This window comes from Anopheles coluzzii, chromosome 3 (assembly GCF_943734685.1).
Source record: "Anopheles coluzzii chromosome 3, AcolN3, whole genome shotgun sequence".
Lineage (NCBI taxonomy): Eukaryota > Metazoa > Arthropoda > Insecta > Diptera > Culicidae > Anopheles > Anopheles coluzzii.
The window spans coordinates 13,175,787-13,192,702 of NC_064671.1; the positions used below are offsets into that span (position 1 = coordinate 13,175,787).

General features: G+C 41.4%; 1 long non-coding RNA gene and 2 other non-coding genes across 3 annotated transcripts in view; 1 reads left to right on the forward strand and 2 right to left on the reverse strand.

Moving 5' to 3' along the window:
- Positions 1-7,265: 7,265 nt before the first annotated feature.
- On the reverse strand, positions 7,266-7,338 carry Trnav-aac (transfer RNA valine (anticodon AAC)). The gene has a single exon. It is a non-coding gene; the product is annotated as a tRNA-Val (tRNA).
- Positions 7,339-7,921: 583 nt separating this feature from the next.
- Trnac-gca (transfer RNA cysteine (anticodon GCA)) lies at positions 7,922-7,993 on the reverse strand. The gene has a single exon. It is a non-coding gene; the product is annotated as a tRNA-Cys (tRNA).
- Positions 7,994-8,213: 220 nt separating this feature from the next.
- LOC125907550 (uncharacterized) overlaps positions 8,214-16,916 on the forward strand; it is a 275,982-nt gene continuing 267,279 nt past the window's right edge. The window contains exon 1 of the long non-coding RNA XR_007452767.1: positions 8,214-13,679. This is a non-coding gene — a long non-coding RNA (uncharacterized LOC125907550). The remainder of the gene's footprint in view (positions 13,680-16,916) is intronic.

Genomic DNA, 16,916 nt, shown 5'->3' on the forward strand with positions numbered 1-16,916 from the left:
GAAAACTACCCCCATCCCCACCCTATGGAAATGGTGTGGTGATCCCCACTGCATTCAAATGATCCACTATCTGTAACCTGTAACCAAACATTGATAAAAACACATTAGGCAACACAATGCGGTGCGCTACAATCTGTTCCGATCGGCTCAATTTATGATGAGACCGAGCCAGCACAACATCTGTCCCGAAATGGTACTTCACAGCCAAACCGATAGCATTAACCCCTTTAGCGGAATTACCAGAGTCAACAAACCAGCCCACGGTCGTACGTAAATCCTACCGAACAAGCGGCTCTCGGCTGGCCCGTATCGACTGGCACCTTATTCAAATACTGATTGATTGGTACTTCGAACCCGTCTGGGCGGCGGCCGCGGGCCAGCTCTGTATCGCACCACCGCACAACAAGCTTATCATACGCTGTCGCTTATCATAAACCCGGCTCCCCCCCCCTCTCTTTTGCTAAGAGCAACAAAAAAATGGAGAAACAGTACACTTACTTCACACATGACACATCGGTTATGGGAACACCGGCTGTTCGACACGAAATCACACACATTGGGCGGCACCGAACACACGCTCCAGGTGTATCGCGATTATCCGGCCGGATTATCGGCCGCCGATAGTACACGCACTGTTCCCGTACCCCTCAGACACCGAAGGCCACTGACACAGAGGTGTACTATCGGGCGTGAGTTGGCGGATGATACACCTTCTGGGCGGGAATGCACTGCCAACACGGGCGACGCCATTAGCGGAACTAACGGATGCACACACATGCACACGCAGGCTTAACCTTCCGCGCGGAAGTTCTTTACAGCAGCGGTCTTATTTTATCTTTGTTTATCGTGTTGCTGGCGATGGCAGGACGCAAAAGGGGAGCTAGAAAGAAGCAACAGAAGGGCTGTGTGTGTGTGTGTGTGTGTGTGGGTGCACAATACACCTTGCGCCGATGTTTCCGCGGAGCTAGCGTAAGAAATGAGGGGCTACATTCCGCCCCGAACAAACTTTACACTTTTCAAAACCAGCTGCACATTATCATCGAAACCAATATCTTTCGGGCCAGACATTCTTCGACCTTTCATTTTTTTTGTTAATTTTACGATCCTAGGTCTTAAGGCCATGGTGAGGTAGAGAGATGACTTTTGTGCCTTGGAATTCGAACGGCAAGTTTGCATTACCATCGCTGCCACCCTGATAGAACTGTGTGGGTGTGTGATGATTACTACGGTTACACGTACACTCCGCTACCGGCCACACCAGAGAGCAGCATCTGAGGAAGATCAATGGCATTACGTGCACGGGGAAGCTTATCTCGTTCAATTTTCTTCACACCCGCAGCCGTATTTTTATGCAGCCTCCAAGCAGTTACAGATAACGGGGCGATACAGATGATACAACGAAACCCCGTTCTTCGCTTATTTTAGTAGCCAAATTCTTCCCGACTAGACTGTTAATTGATCTCGAACGGGTTCTTGCAATGAGGCGTGGAAAGACAAATAAATAACACGCGCAAAATGGACTGTTCCCGAACGGACAACGATCGCTGAATTGGAGCGATCTAGCATCCAAACACTTTTCTCTACATCACAACAACACAGAGCTTGTGGAACTGTGTTTTTAACTTCCATTGCTTTACTTCCCCCATTACGTTCTTGATCATTCACGATCGTTTTACAACTTGCTCTGCTCGATCATCGGAGCTGGGCGTGGTGAAACGGCCATAAACTACATTCATGCTACCCAGCAGAACGCTAACAAACAGGGTAGGTGTGCAGGGAGGCGGGCAAAAGGTCATCAAAACACGATCAAGGTAGAAGAGAGATGCGTTTAATTTATGTTTATTTTTTCAACCCCATCTCGGTCCCCGCTCGCTTTAGGTGGGTCAGGAATCGGTGTTGTTCGGTGTTTGGGTTAAAGACATCGGAGAAAGCGATGAAAGAGGCGCACACAAAGACGCCACTCGCCACCGTGTGCTATTCTTGGCGTATGTTGGATTCAAAATTCGGAAATCTCAATCGAACCGCGAAACAAATTTATAGCACACTAATTAATTGATCTATATTTAACCTGCGCTGCGAGATGAAATCTTGTAATGGCGCTTACCACCCGCCAAAAACACACATACACACACACACACACACCCGTGAAGCGTGCCATAACGCAAAGGAAGCGTAGCTGCAGAAAGGCACTACAGCTTAATCTCGCTAGTTTGTTGGTACTTGTGTTAATGGGACGCTATAAATAAGAAGTTGTCGGAGTGCGGCGTTCGCTTGTCGCGTGCTGTGCTGTGCTGCTCTACTCTGCGAGAGGGGAGTGTGTATGATCGCCTTCTATGCTGGCATCAAAATCTTCAACACAAGCGCAAGATAATAATAAACAGCATTAATATCAATAACGACTACTTCCTGGCTGCGGGTTCATGCCTCCTCATTCCGATGCATTCTCGTGGTGAGTCTTTCGCAAGACGTGCTACTCTGGCGCGAGGCTACTCATTTCTCCTGCTGCTGCTGCAAGATTAACCACTTAAGCGGACGGCGCAAAAGATCATCTCCTGCGATGGAGGGATGGCCGGCGTTCCACTGTTGACAAAAGTGATGATCGTGGGGCGGCAGCCGCAACCAGCATGACCGGCTACTTAACGTCATGCTTTCGTTTGTTCTGCGCGCGATGTGTGCCTAACGTTTGCACTTCTTCTCCCCCCATTTTGTGCTCAATCAGGTCACACACAGACGGGGTTTTTTTCTTCTATCGCTTCCAGGCACGGGCCCTCGTCCGTTCAAACACACACAAGAGGTGTTGTAATCTACGGGCAGCTTGAAATTGGTTTCTGGCTCGTTCGTGGCTAACCTTGGCGGCTGCACCAAAAATTACCCTCTCCAAAGTGTGTGTGTGTGTGTGTGTCGAGGAAGACGCACAAATACACGGGAATTGAAAGTGAAGTCTTATAAAAAAGGTCCCATCCCAACCCTAGAAGAATCTCGCACCTTAACTCGACCTGCTCGATAAGGAGTTAATGGTCGGCGATAAGGGCTCGCGAACGAGACCCCCGGCTGGCCGTTTGCCGAAATCATCAAATCTTGCGTCTTGCAATTTCTGTTATCGTCGCTGTATTAGGGTTGTTAGTGGGTTGTGTTTTTTATTGTATTCTTTCGTGCAATAGACAACTCTTCGCACGGTGCAAATATTTTTATTACGCTTCGGGTTTTGTTAAGCAGGGAGTAGCTTCTGGATGGTTCCGATGGAAGGTGAAAATGAAGAGTATAAAAATAAAACTGTCCCTCAAAATTAACCAGATTTTATAACGACAGAATGAACTACTAAAACGGAACTAACGCAAAGCAAGACAGCGATGGAGACGCTTGGTACTTCATGGGTGACTCACAATCGCGTTCCTTACCATTTGCTAAACAATAAAAAAATACAACCCTGGCTTAAATCACGAACCGTTCCGTCTTGTTGATATAATAAAGTACCTCACCGAATGAACTTATAATTAATCGATTTTTAATGATTTGATCCACCAGCACGATCTTGATAAGGGAGCCCGATTGCCCGAGCAGGTTACAACCAGATATGGAACACGGTGCGTAAGAAGAACGCAAACAATCATACCAGCAATATTGTACATTTAATTTTTACATTTTATATACATTTAAATTCTCATCTTACCTTCTTGTTTTTGTAGCAATTGCTGGATTACTTTAATCGCTGTTAGGCTGGGCAAAGTAATGCTGCATTCTGTGTCATCTAGGGCACAGCTACATATGAATCCACATTTAGCTACGGGCGACGGGTTTTGTTACAGCATGCTGCGTACTTTAAGCCTGCACCAGCACGTTGTAGCATGATTTATGGTACATTTTCTTCCGTTAAAATGGATTCAAATTGCACGTAATTGTAATGCCAAGGTTGGTACGGTGAGCGCTGCTTATTAGTCTAGCAGTAAGGACAATCAATTAGGGACCTGGTGAATGTTGTTTTATGAAAGGTAGCTTATCGTATTTCAAACAACATTACTATACAGCGTTGAGTTTTGGGCCACTGGAACGTTGGTCAACACCACACACACACACACACACACACACACACGCCTCACACACATTAAACGACAGGAAACATGAACATAAACATTGCTAGTTATCGCGTTTGTTTTGTGTCACTAATTTGGTTGCGAGAGGGCTCTTTATTCATAATTGCAATGACTATGGCACATTTTTGTAGATTCTCCCTGCGGCACCAAATACACCCGCTTATTTTGCTGTAACAATTTTGTTTGTTTCACTTTATTGATTCGATGATTTAGTATGTGTAATTTGCTCCTTTATTTCTTGCACATCACTTGATTGTAAGCACTTTTATCACAAAACTTCATCGAATTGTTCATTTTTTTAAATTATTGAAAGCACCACCGGACAGACAACACTTCCACCCAGCATCTTAGCCAATCACGAGTTGTAAAAAAAAAGAAAAGTAAAAATAAACAACCACAGCAGCACGTGCTAATCACGCGAGTTTCGCGCCCCTTTTTGAGCGTTTGAGCCCGTCACGAACAAAGTAGACGTAAAAGCAGTCAAAGCAAAACAACGACAAAAATCACACAAAACAACCAAAAAAAAAAACGACGTAAACCGACAAACGATCCGCGACCCGTGGCCCGCCGGAGGTTTGGCTTCGAACCGCTTCGCTTCGCTGATTCCGGTGGACTGAACCGGTGCGAACCGTTGTTGATAAGTAATTTCGTACGCGGGCCGCCCCCCCGGTGTCCCGTGTGTGTATCGTATCGTTTTCGCCGTCCGGCGGCAGTTCGGAAGCCCGCGCGACACATCGTGGCGACGCGTTTGTGTTTGTACCCTGATGTAGGCGTGTGTTGTGCGCTGGTTACATGTTGACTGCGTTTGTGTGCAGGGGGCGCCCTGTGTTCACGCATGCGAACGATGGCGGTGTGCGTGTGTGCGCGAATCGTTAGAGGCTACCGCTTAGAGAGGAGCGCGAGCGTGCGTCCGCTCCATTTTCGCTCCATGCTTTTTTTCGCCCGCAATTTCGCTCGCGCACGCACCGAGCAGCTGATTTGGTATTAGGGGGGAAGGGTGGGACAGGAGAAGGCGATAAATAAGCCGGTAGAGTTTTTTTTTTGCGCGAAATACGAAATTTTTCGCTCAATGGAACAATCCTGTAAACCCGCCTTTTCGTCGTTTGAAAAAAATGTTTAAATAAACACAATGGGAAGAGGGGTAGTAAAATAAGTACAGCCGAAGAGACAATGGGAAAATCATCAAACAGAAAAACAAACAGCACGCGCAGAAAGAATAGCAAAGCAGACACGCAGTATGGGTGACAGAAAAGGGACGGATGGTGGGTGTGAAAATGACCGCCCATACATATGGAAGCGCTCGCGAGCACGTGTCTTTTGCGTGTGCATATGTGTTGGAAGTTGGATGATTTCCATACGATCCGCGATGACTGTTGAACAGTGAGCGCGTTTAGGTGTGTTTGTTGCGAACGAAATAGAGGGGAAAGATGGCCAGAAAACAAGCGTACAGTCCTTTGGTGTCGCCGTGTTTCGAGTGGGTGGGAAAATGAAATACCTATAGAGCGCATCTTCTTTGTAGCAGCCGTGTTGAGGGTAAAGCGTAAAGTAACCTAAGATTGGGCGAAGAATGTGTTATTTACTTTTGCAGTTAAACACAAAAGAAAATAGCAACAAGATTATTGATACTTATTACATGTGTTGTTGGAAGTAAAAAAATTGAACACTACAAGTACGTATCACCAAACATGAAGAATTGATCAGGTTTTAAATTGTACTGCAAGATAAGATAGAAACAATGGCAGCATACTAATTGCTGCAATTATTGCCTACGCGTTGCTTTTATGGTTTTATTTTTTAATTGTGGTTTATTAACTGCAAACGCATCGACTTGAAGACTTCATATTTTAGGAGCCTGGTTGGATGTGAAAATAACAAGGTTTTTGAGGCGAATGCTGATAAATAACAAATGAAAATAAATGATTTTGATTGAAAAAATTTGCAATATGTTTTGACATAATAATATATAGTAAATTCTTTAAATACACAGCTAGAGACTTGTAAAAAAATAATTATTATTAAATCATTAAGATATATTTTTTGCAGAATTGCAGTGATGAAACTATTTAGTAACGGTATTTAAATAAAACGTTAACAAACAAATACGTTTTGTTAAAAAGTACAACCCACAGTACCCAAGTTTTGTACCAGGCTTGATTGGGCTGTGTGCATCACCAGCAGCAGGCCGTAACGTTGATTTTACCCCAACTCACCTCTCAACGACTTTGTTTTATTTTGTCATAAGCGAGCGATAAATATTTGAGCAGCGCGGTCGAAAACACTTTGTCAAAACAACAACGACTACGGAACAAACCAATCGCCTCCGAATGAATGCAAAAGCGCGCAGAACCATGGAAGGTAACGCGAAGATATTTAAATATGTACATTCTATGTTCTAAGGTTTGACCTTCGTATCATAATGAAATGAAAAAGAAGTTCTTCATTCACGTTACGTTTATCGTATACTATTCAGACCGTCACCAAGTGATAGAAACATTCATTCAAATTTGCACTGAATTTCCGTGTGTTGTACGAAAAATCATCTGTCTCTCTATCTCTCTCTGTCGGGCCTCCGTTGTGCTGGACGCTTCGGTAGCTACGGTGAATACGCGTACGTTTTTGATTATCGTAACGAGTGCGGTAAATATGGTCTTACAAATCATGGCAAACAAGACAAGGTGCAATTGTAGGTGGGTTGGTCCGTTCCTTCTGTAGACTGAAGCAAACCACAACAAACCTGAATATGATGCTAGAGATATCGACGTGAAGGTAGAGTTGTAGAACTATGGCTATGATTGCTGTGGAGGGAAAAATTCAAAGGTCAAATATTAGTGCACCAAAAGTATAAAAGGAAAGAATCAAGCAAAAAAGGGGTTACAAAAGGGTTGGCCAACAAATTTGATGGTTTGATTTATGAATCATGAAAAAAGACCAACTATTGATCACATTAATCAAGCAAAATTCTCTTATAAATATAAATTCTTAAGGAAATACAGAATATTTTGATGAAATTGTAAATAATAATTAGTTATTCGAAAAAGTTTCATATCTTTTTAAAGTGTTGATAATTATTTTATATTGATCTTTTTATTAAACAAAATTGGTTCATTAGAATGTTTTATTTCTATACAAAATATGCAGTAAGCAAATACAATTATACAGAAAAAAATCTTCACATGTTTCCGCCCGGGATCGAACCGGGGGCCTTCCGCGTGTTAGGCGGATGTGATAACCACTACACCACGGAAACAGATAGTAGACAAGCGTGCCCAATAGCTAGCGGCTGAGTGGTTTAAAAAATTACTTTCAATTAAAAACGGCACTTTTAATTATTTTTTTTGCTAATATCATTTGAAGATAAGTTTAATACAATAACTTATTAACACTACAATAGCTTGAAAAAACCCGTAACATTATAAATTGACACTTTTTATGGTCACACTAAAATGTTTTTAATTAAAAATTGTTTTACAATTATTTTTTTGTATATTTCTTCATAAATAAGTTATTTCAAGATAATTTTGGGAAGATGTTTCGCTTACGCTGAGGTGAAACCTAAATTGCTAAACACTGAAAAAGTTGTGTGTAATTTGTATTTCATTTCTTATACATACAGAACATTCTCATACAAACCCCTCTTGATTAGCCACCCTCCTCTTGGTCAGCCAGCAAAGCAAATTCAACATTGCAGCAGCACTCTATTATCTAACTTACCTGTTTTGTCTCCAGTTTTTTATCGCTTTTTTGTCTTATATTAGAGTGTAGTACATGTTTGTAAACATAAACAACGCCAGTTCCGTTAATAAAAATCTTTCCATTCTCCTTCTTCTCAGAGGGGGCACCCGGGTTTGAACCGGGGACCTCTCGATCTGCAGTCGAATGCTCTACCACTGAGCTATACCCCCGTTGATACTTTGGGCATTCGAACAAGCAATGAGTGTCGTGGCGCGTCGCATCGTCTCATTAAATCGCTGCTAGCATTAAATCATACTTCAAAGCACACCGACGGCGAAGCACGATCGCTCAGTTGCTATCCAGTGGGAAGCATTTCGTTCACTGCAAAGCAACATAAAACAGCAACAAAACATCAGAAGCATGAGAAACGGTACACAGTTATGGTTAATTTTTTGTCAATTTTTTAATTTATTATCAGAAACGTATTTTCAGAGTTTTACACCCGCTCAATCATCCTTCGCTCGCAATTTGACTATCCACTGTCTGTCTCACACACTACTATTTCGCGCCTTCTCACGTACTGCCGTATTCGTCGTCTTGCTAGAGATGTTTTTCTTCTTTCGTTTGTATGCTATGTATGCCGTGTTGTGTGCCTTTGTTTGTATGTGTTCCTGCCTTTTCATTCGTTTTCACTCTCTTTTTCATTTCAACCCATTATCTGTGTCTTTATGTGTTTCAATTGGTTGTGAATTGATAGAATTACAAAACGTACTGATTTGCAAAACTAAACTTGCACCATTGCGGTAACGGGTGTGTCCTGTCGTGTGTCGTGTGGTGGTTTGTTATAATGTTTTTTTTAATCCATTTTCGACATTGCAATTACTATTGGTTCTTGTTCGTACACACTGCTGTTTCTGTATTGCCATTCTACCTGCACACCAGGGTCTTAATTCCCTGTCTACACTGTAGCATCCGTAACGCAAGTAAGTGTTTACTGTAATCGCTTCGAGTGGGAGTTTTCGTAACAATTTGGCTAGTTATGAATTGAATTCGAGTATAAATCTCGTTCAGATTTGCTTGCTGTTGCGATTAGTGATTTAAGATCGGTTGTACTCCTTCACTGTCGTGTATCGCGCGCTCCATATAATTCATTCATTACATATATCATAACGTTTAAGTAACAGTCCGTAAAAAATATCAGTAAAAACTAGTGTTTCTGACGCAAATGCTCCCGCTGGTTTACGTAAAGAATACACAATGTTTAAGCTACAGTAATGTTACACAAAAATATGCAAACCATTCATTCGTCATCTCCCACTGTGACGCTCCATCCTTGATAATAATCTGTATGTATTTTGTCCGTTTTGGTATGTTAATTCCAGCGTTGTTTATATTTGTTTGTTTGAGTGTTGTTTTTGTTCTCATTTCATTTTTCGAAAAACACACCACGATTTTACCGGATCATTTGCGGATGTCTGATAGGATTGTTCTACTTCTCTTAACTAGTGTGTTCGGTTTTTGATGCTGCGGTGCTATTTACTATTGTTGTTTTTTTTCTGTATACAGGTGGTTGTTAATTTGCATAAGTAAGGTATGTTTGTTTTTTCTTCTCTGTTTCTGTAATTTATCTTTACTTCTGTCATTTGAATCATCTTTTACTTCGGTTTAATTTCTCTGCATATTATCTAACGTACTTTGCTATTGCTCAACCGGTGTTTTGTATAGCAAATAATTATATTTCCAGTTTTATCTATTTGTCCCTTCTTTTACTATTTCTTCTTTATCCTGTCTGTTTTGTTTACCACCTTTTCCTTTCATGTTGTGTTGACGCATCCAACCTTGTGATTGTGTGATCTATTTTATTGACAGTGAGAGTAGGAAAAATATCTATTAGCTATCAAAAGGCCTGCACTAGCCTGTGTGGTCTTTATTTAGCTTACTGCTCATACTGATATGGTGAACCAGTTTCAGATGTCTGTTTTTTTTTGTTTGGTTTTCATATGTTACATAAGTAATATTGTTCCTTGGTATTTTACACTAATGTAACAAAACCCGGTTACTTTCTGTTAGCTATTCGAGACGCAACACGCCTATGTACCGGATGCATGGGAACTGTTTTTGTATGCCGCTGATCTGCCGTGTGTTTACGAGTGGCGTTTATGGGAGTGTGGGGTGTGACGGGGGGACCTAATTAATATTTTTCACTTCTCGTTTTCTCTCATTTTTTTGCAACGAAACCTTTTGCATTATATTTATATTTCCTGTTGTTTTGTTGTCGGGTTTTCTGTTTGTCGATAAGATAGTTTAAATACTTTACTCTGCAAATTTGCTTAAACTGTTTTGCTTTACTTCTACTCGCTGCCTGAATGCTCTTTGACGTACGAAACGATTGACATTCGAAGGTTGGAAATGAGTGATGCCCAAACCTGATCCGATGCGCGCTCGACCGTTTTCAACTGGTATTTTATTGGTAGTTTTTAACCTCTTTGAAATATCCCAGCGACTCCTTCTTGTAGATCTTGTAGATGTATGAGTAACGTACTTGTTTAAGGGGGGTTTTCTTTGTTGTTGTGGTGGTTGCTTTTAATGTGTGCCATTGCCACACCTTATCTAACCGAACCCCTGTCCCTTCGTTTCCGTAGTGGCCGAACCGACTCCATTTCCAATTTTGGTTTGCCACGACTACACTATATACTCTGCTTATGATTTCTTTTCTGAGTTCCTAAGATTTTTTGTTTAATATGTACAAAATCACATTCGCCTCACGGGGGAGACCCAGTTTGCTTTGCCTCTAAGAGATTCTTTCAAACGTACCGCCAGAACGATAGAACAATTCAATTACTGTCGCCGAACGGGTCAGATGCCGATGACTCACTCATGATTCACTGGGCTGCTTGTTTGGTTGCCAGATGGTGTATTCCTGCTGCCCCTTTGGGGTGGCCTGTATCTTGTAAGTATCAATGTTTCATCGTACGTTCTTTGGCTGAAAGGAAATCGCTAGAATCGTGTGTGAAAACTTGATATAATCGCACGACCCTTTTACGTCTGGCGCTACCCCTTGTGTCAGATATACAGATCCCTTGCACACCAATGGCAGTACCAGTAGTAGAGTTTTGTGTTCTAATATGATATTTTGGCATTTTTTTTGTTCCATTTCCCGTTTTCGTTCTTGCTCTTTTGCATCGCGATTTTGTGTTCCCCTATCCTTGTCCCCAATCCAGTCCCAATTGCGTTGGTTTTGTCACATTAGTAATTCGATTATTAATTTGTTCAATGTTCATATCTACAAATGTGTGATGAAAATTGTACGCTCATCGTGCTTCGGGTGCCTTGCTTCGCATTCGAAAACGAGGAATTAAACGATCGCTCTAGTGTGGATGTGTGTGTTTGTTTTTTTTTGTTGCCTTTTTGCTTGTTGCAATTTTTCTTAATACTTAAATTCCCCCAATTGCTCGTTCACCTAATGGTCAGTTCTCTTCACAATTCTCTTACTTTATGATCCTTGGTTTTATGTATGTGTGCTTTTGTTTTGTTACTTATTTCGTATGCATCCCCAGTGGAAAGTAGTTCCGTGTTTGCTGATGTTTACGTTAATTCAATAGGTGAGAATATTTCCAATACCGTTTAACTTCGTTTAAATTTTATCAAGAACTTTTTGTTTGTTGTTGTTGCGTTGAATTATTGCTTAGTAAGATGGATAAATCTTACGGCATGATGAAGTGAAACCGAATTCATAATGAGAGGTGTGATTCAGGAATCGCATACCTAATATTGGGTTGTGCAAAGAGTCGATGAAACATTTAAAAATCGTTACCATTTGAACGTGTGCATGCATTTCCGTACACATTTTACAGTCGAGTGTAAGAGAAATGATTAAAATAAGGCAAAATGTGAAGATTTGAAGTAAATTAAATCAATTTTATAGAATGAAAAATTGAGAGGAGTGATGCAAATAGAAGAAGGAAGGTGATATTAGTAAAATAAAATAAAACAAATAAACAAACAAATTGAGCAAAGTAAGTAGAAAAAATAGACATTTTATAATAAATTTATAATTTAAAAAGAAAAAAACTCAATAATTGGACCATACAAGACAATACAAGACAAACCAGAATGGTATTAAATAACTAAGAAAATCAACATCGAATATACTACAAAGAAGAATCTTCCTTTTCTATTCATTCTTTTCATTTTATCTCTCTGGTAAGCAATCTTTTCTTTACATTTAATTGGATGATTTTAATTATTTTTTTAAGACTCCATGTTTTTACCTTTGTCGCTCATTATAAGGGGTTCGCTGGTTTGGATGTCTGTATTTCTGTACGTGTTTTCATGTGTGCATGTGTGTACGTTACTAGTGTGGTAAGACATTTTATTTCTTTGCATTATCCTCTTGGTAAATGGGGGTTTTCTTTTCTTCACTAATTAAAATATTCACATTTATCAAATTTATGTAAACTGCATAGAAAATTGGATTCGAGTGTGAACGTTTTTGTATGTATTGTGTAGGTTTGTGTGTGTGTGGTTGCAACTTTGTCATGTGGTATATCTTTATAAGTAAGAGTTTGGTTTTCTTTTTTTATTAAGTTATTTACCCTCACTTAACTCACGTACCGTTCGCTTCCTGTTCTGATTCCTGCTGGCAAGTCTTAAGATGTGCGCCGGAGTCGTTGTAAGTTTGGAACTAATCAGTGGAGATGTGATTGTTGACAAGAGTTTTTCAAAACATGCCTGCTTGCTAGGGAGAGCAATCAGACAATGTTCGGGTTGGTTTATGCTACCGATGGTATAAAATTGTACCAAAGTATACACGTGGACAGTGGTTTATTCAAATCGGAATCGGTTGAAAACAAAATCAAAATGCTAAACTTCTTCTAAATCCAAAATGGTCAGTGAGAGAGAGAGAGAAAGAAGGAAAGGAAGTATGAAAAAGTAAACCGTCCATTTGTTCGGCCAGTTACCGGCTATGGTCTGGGACCTAATAAAACATCACCCAGCAAGGAATGATTAAAAAACTCTACATAATCCTACCTCATCTGCTCCTGTCCTGATCCAGGGTTGGGAGGGACATCTAATTCCCATTTCCGCACCGTTTTTTTCTCTCTCTCTCCGTCAACCGGATTCCTCACCCAAAAAAGGTCGGGGAACGTGGTGTATACTACATATAAATGGCGGTCCAATTCTGGCGGTGAAACTTACTGGCACCGTGGAAGCCACTCACAAACCGATTGGGGTGGGGGAAAAAAGCAATGGTAAACTATCTGCGCCTTGTTTTCTGTCCTTGTGCTAAAGTTTGACGACCTGTTTGGGGCGGGGTGGGATAAGGGATGAAAATTCCTCAGCCTCAGTCAGTTACTCAATTACGTACGATTTACAACGGTGGTCAAATGAAGCTAGCCTACGGGGAAAGAAGGCGGCGTCTTAACGTATCGTTTGCTTGGCGCGTTATCAGCGCGAAGGGGAAGCAGTGTGGGTTCAGTGGTGCAGGGGCTCTGTGCTAGTCTAGTAAGATGGGTGGGCATGTTGTGGGTGAACCGACCTACGGAGGAAGCCCTATCCGGAAGGTGACAGTTACAGCTATCCATTGCGCGCACTTCGTTGGGATAGAAATCGGTCATTCGGTAGCGATCGTACGAATCGTCACGATTAAACTTACATTGTAATAATTCCCAATGAATGATATGGTACATTGTTTTTGTTTCTTTTAAGGATCATGTGCAGAAGGATTCATCGCTCCGTTGGGTTGCAGTTGTGGTGGTGCGTGTTTAATTCTCAGGAAAAGGAACATTATCTCTACACCGCCCCCAGTACCTTTCTGTTCACTTCTAATCCTGTCTTACTAGTTACTTTCGCCAGTTAGTGACTCTCTAAATGTTTAAACTGAGACGTTTTATTTGCTGTTGTGTGTGTATGTATGTGTGTGTTTCCAGAATTGTTTGTGTTGATGCATACCGATTGTGTGTTTGTGTTTGCTTTTAAATGGTGCGTTTGTTGGCTCTTAAGGGAGAAATTCGATTAAATTACGGGATTTAGTTGCTCAATTTGTTTTTCATTTGCTTCTTTGAGGATTTTTGTTTAATACTTAACTTGCTTTGACTTTATCTCTGCTTGTACACCGCTTACTCCTGCCCTGCGTGACGTTGACGAAACTCACTCGCTGAAGTAGGAAAATGTAATTCTTGGCAATGGATGAAACGATTGCAATTAGAAGAGGCGCAGTGTTGTGGTGCAATTTCCATTGCGGGAGAAGAAGTTTTGGTTTCAAAATTTGCCTATGAAAATGATGCAAAGTGTGTGTGTATGTGAGTGTGTGTGTTTTCACGTGTTTAAGATGCGAAAAGTTGGTTTACTTACTGGTTTTAAATTTTGAATATTCATTGACTTAAATTTTGCCTATCCCAAGCCCCTCACGTGCCCCAGTGTGCTGGGGCCGATTTGGCCAAATCTGAACCGTACTGTATGCCATTCCAACCTTGGCCCCCTTCAGCTCTCCTCTCTCTCTGTTTCCCAGGTCCCTAGAGACAACAGTACCGTTTGGCCGCGGGTTTTCAGCTTGGCACACAATTTCGCAGGTAATTCTCATGCTCTCAGTTGATTTGGTTTTTGTTTTGGTAATTAAATTTTAAACTCTTGCAATGCTCAGCAAAACCTTATACAGTAAAGTTGTGTAATTTCGTTCGCATTCCCGTGCATCATTTCGTTCCTGGAATTTGTTGTAATTGTTTTATTATTTTTTTTTTTGGTTACTTCCTCTTATGCTTTAAAGGGAAATGTTTTCTTGCAGTTTGTTTTGTGTCCATTCTGGGGGGGGACCTTAATCCCTGTCATTCATTCGAATTTTTCCTACTACCGGTCTACTAAACTATCGCTTACTTGCACCGATCATGGCCGACCGCTTCTATGTGGGGGAGTGTTGTTTTGTTTTTTTTAATTTGTAATACGATTAATTTTCGAAAATTTCGCTCACTCAACAATATCGTCATTGTGTGTATCGTGTGTTGTCCTTCGTTTTTTATCCATTTATCTCACCCCGTTTCTTATCTACTACTAAATGTGTGTGTGTAGAGTACCTCAGCCACCTATCAGCTATACTTTCTTTGCTTGGGATTTATTTTTGTTTTCATTTTTTTTCTCTCTCTCTCTCACTGTCAATAGTACAACGGGAGCTACACCTGGCAAAAAGGGCACCGTTTCGCACTCAATTTCCTGACGTATTTCAATTTCCTTCTCTAGTCTAGGAGTTAATTCTAGTGAGTGAAAGGATTTTCATTCCGATTTGGTTTCTTATGCATTATATATATAACTATCTTTATCTCTCTCTTCCTCCCTCTCTCTTTCTCTCTCTCTCTCTTCCTTTCTTGCTCAATTAACGTTTACTACTATCGTTCGACCCGACACACCACCGTACCTGCTATAAAGAATTGATTATGTTTCTTACGCGCTAGCTCAACTTTACAATTTTCGTTTACGTTTACTTGTTTTATGCAAAAATTCATAGAATTTCTTAAATATTTCAGCAACCTTTCGGTATCCCCTGTACCCGCGGGCCGATTATTGGGCTGGCGCGGTCGGAAAGCGGCCTGCCTCCGGGACACGCGCACCCAACACCGCCCGCGCGGTCTGAGGGAGGCCTAGTCGGTCCACCGAAAGTGGGAGGGGGGTGGGGGGGGGGTGCTATAATTCACGCTCAAAAACGCTCGATTTGCTCGTATTGGAACGGGGGGTTGCCCGACGGACCGTACAAAAAAACTGAAGGATTAGCTACCTACCAAGGACTTTTGCCGATCGCGCCCGCAATTCCCCACCGTCCACCAGCCAGTTGATGTAAGACCATGTGCGACGGAGCGCTCAATGGTACGATTTTTGTTTATTATACCTTAGTAATTCATTGTTTTTTTTTCTATAATTAGGTGTTAATGCGTAATGCGTAATGTATAACTAGTTTTATAGGTATATTTATATGTTTATTTTAATATTAATTTATTTTTTTTATTATTAATTATTACGGGCCAGCTTCTCTTTTGCTATACTGTTTTGCCCGGGTAGTCAAGGTGCTGTTGCTGTCTCGTTTGTCTCTGCCACTCGGTCTTGTTTTATTTAATATTTACTTTTATTACTTTTTCTTTTTCCATTTTTATACGTCTCCACTTTTGCCCCGACTTTCATCCCTTTCCCATTCGACCGGGTAAATTTAATTTACTGTGAATTTACTGTGAACTATCGGCTTATTTATTCATAATTGATTGAAAGTGTATGCATTACGAGGGGGGTTTGCTAGTTCTTGTGTCGTGGAATTACCTCTCACTCACACAAACGCACCCGCCAGAAAATTATATACGGGAAAGGGGAGGCGTCTTCGCCGTCCTTCCCAGTTTGGGGCCCCGCTCGTGTACACCGTACACGAGCCTTCGGGAAATTACTCTCTGTACACACCGCCCACACCCGATTGTCGCTCGCGATGCTCAAAATAATATGAGCATCCGAGGGCGGGTCTGGATTGGATAGGAAATTGCGCGGTTTGTATATCGTTGAACGCGTGCCTAGTTATTATTATAATAATTACTATTATTATTATTTTTGTTTTGTGTCTGTACGACCGTGCATTTAATTCGCCCTAACATATATACGCCCTAACACGGGAGACCCAATGAGGGGCGGGGTGGGGCATTCGCGTCTCCACTATATATCACGTTTTGTCATGTGTGTCTCTTGTGTCCCGCACAGTCGTTAGTCGTCCAGATATCCTGCAGCATCGCAGCAGCACATTGCACCCAAAACACGCTACCTTACACGAGCTAGAACTACATGCGCTATTTTCCGTGAAGCTTTGAAATGTGGGGGAGGAAAGCACGCGCACAGGTGCGATTAACAGTGTGGAAAAGTGTGAGCTGCGTTTGCGTGATGTCGAAACAAAATGCGTAGCAAATGGGCATGAGTAACGAGTAAAAGGTGACAAGGGAAATGCACTAAATTAGTTGACGGTGCTGCAAAACCACACTATTAACACGTCCAAACTAGACAATAAACTCTGAACGATCAAATGAGCTTAATAGGTGAGTTGGCAATAGGAAACGAACTCAGCTCAAACAGGTTAGCATATGTAACACAACTTTAAATCACTAGTGGAAAACACGCCTAGTCAAGATCGAGTGA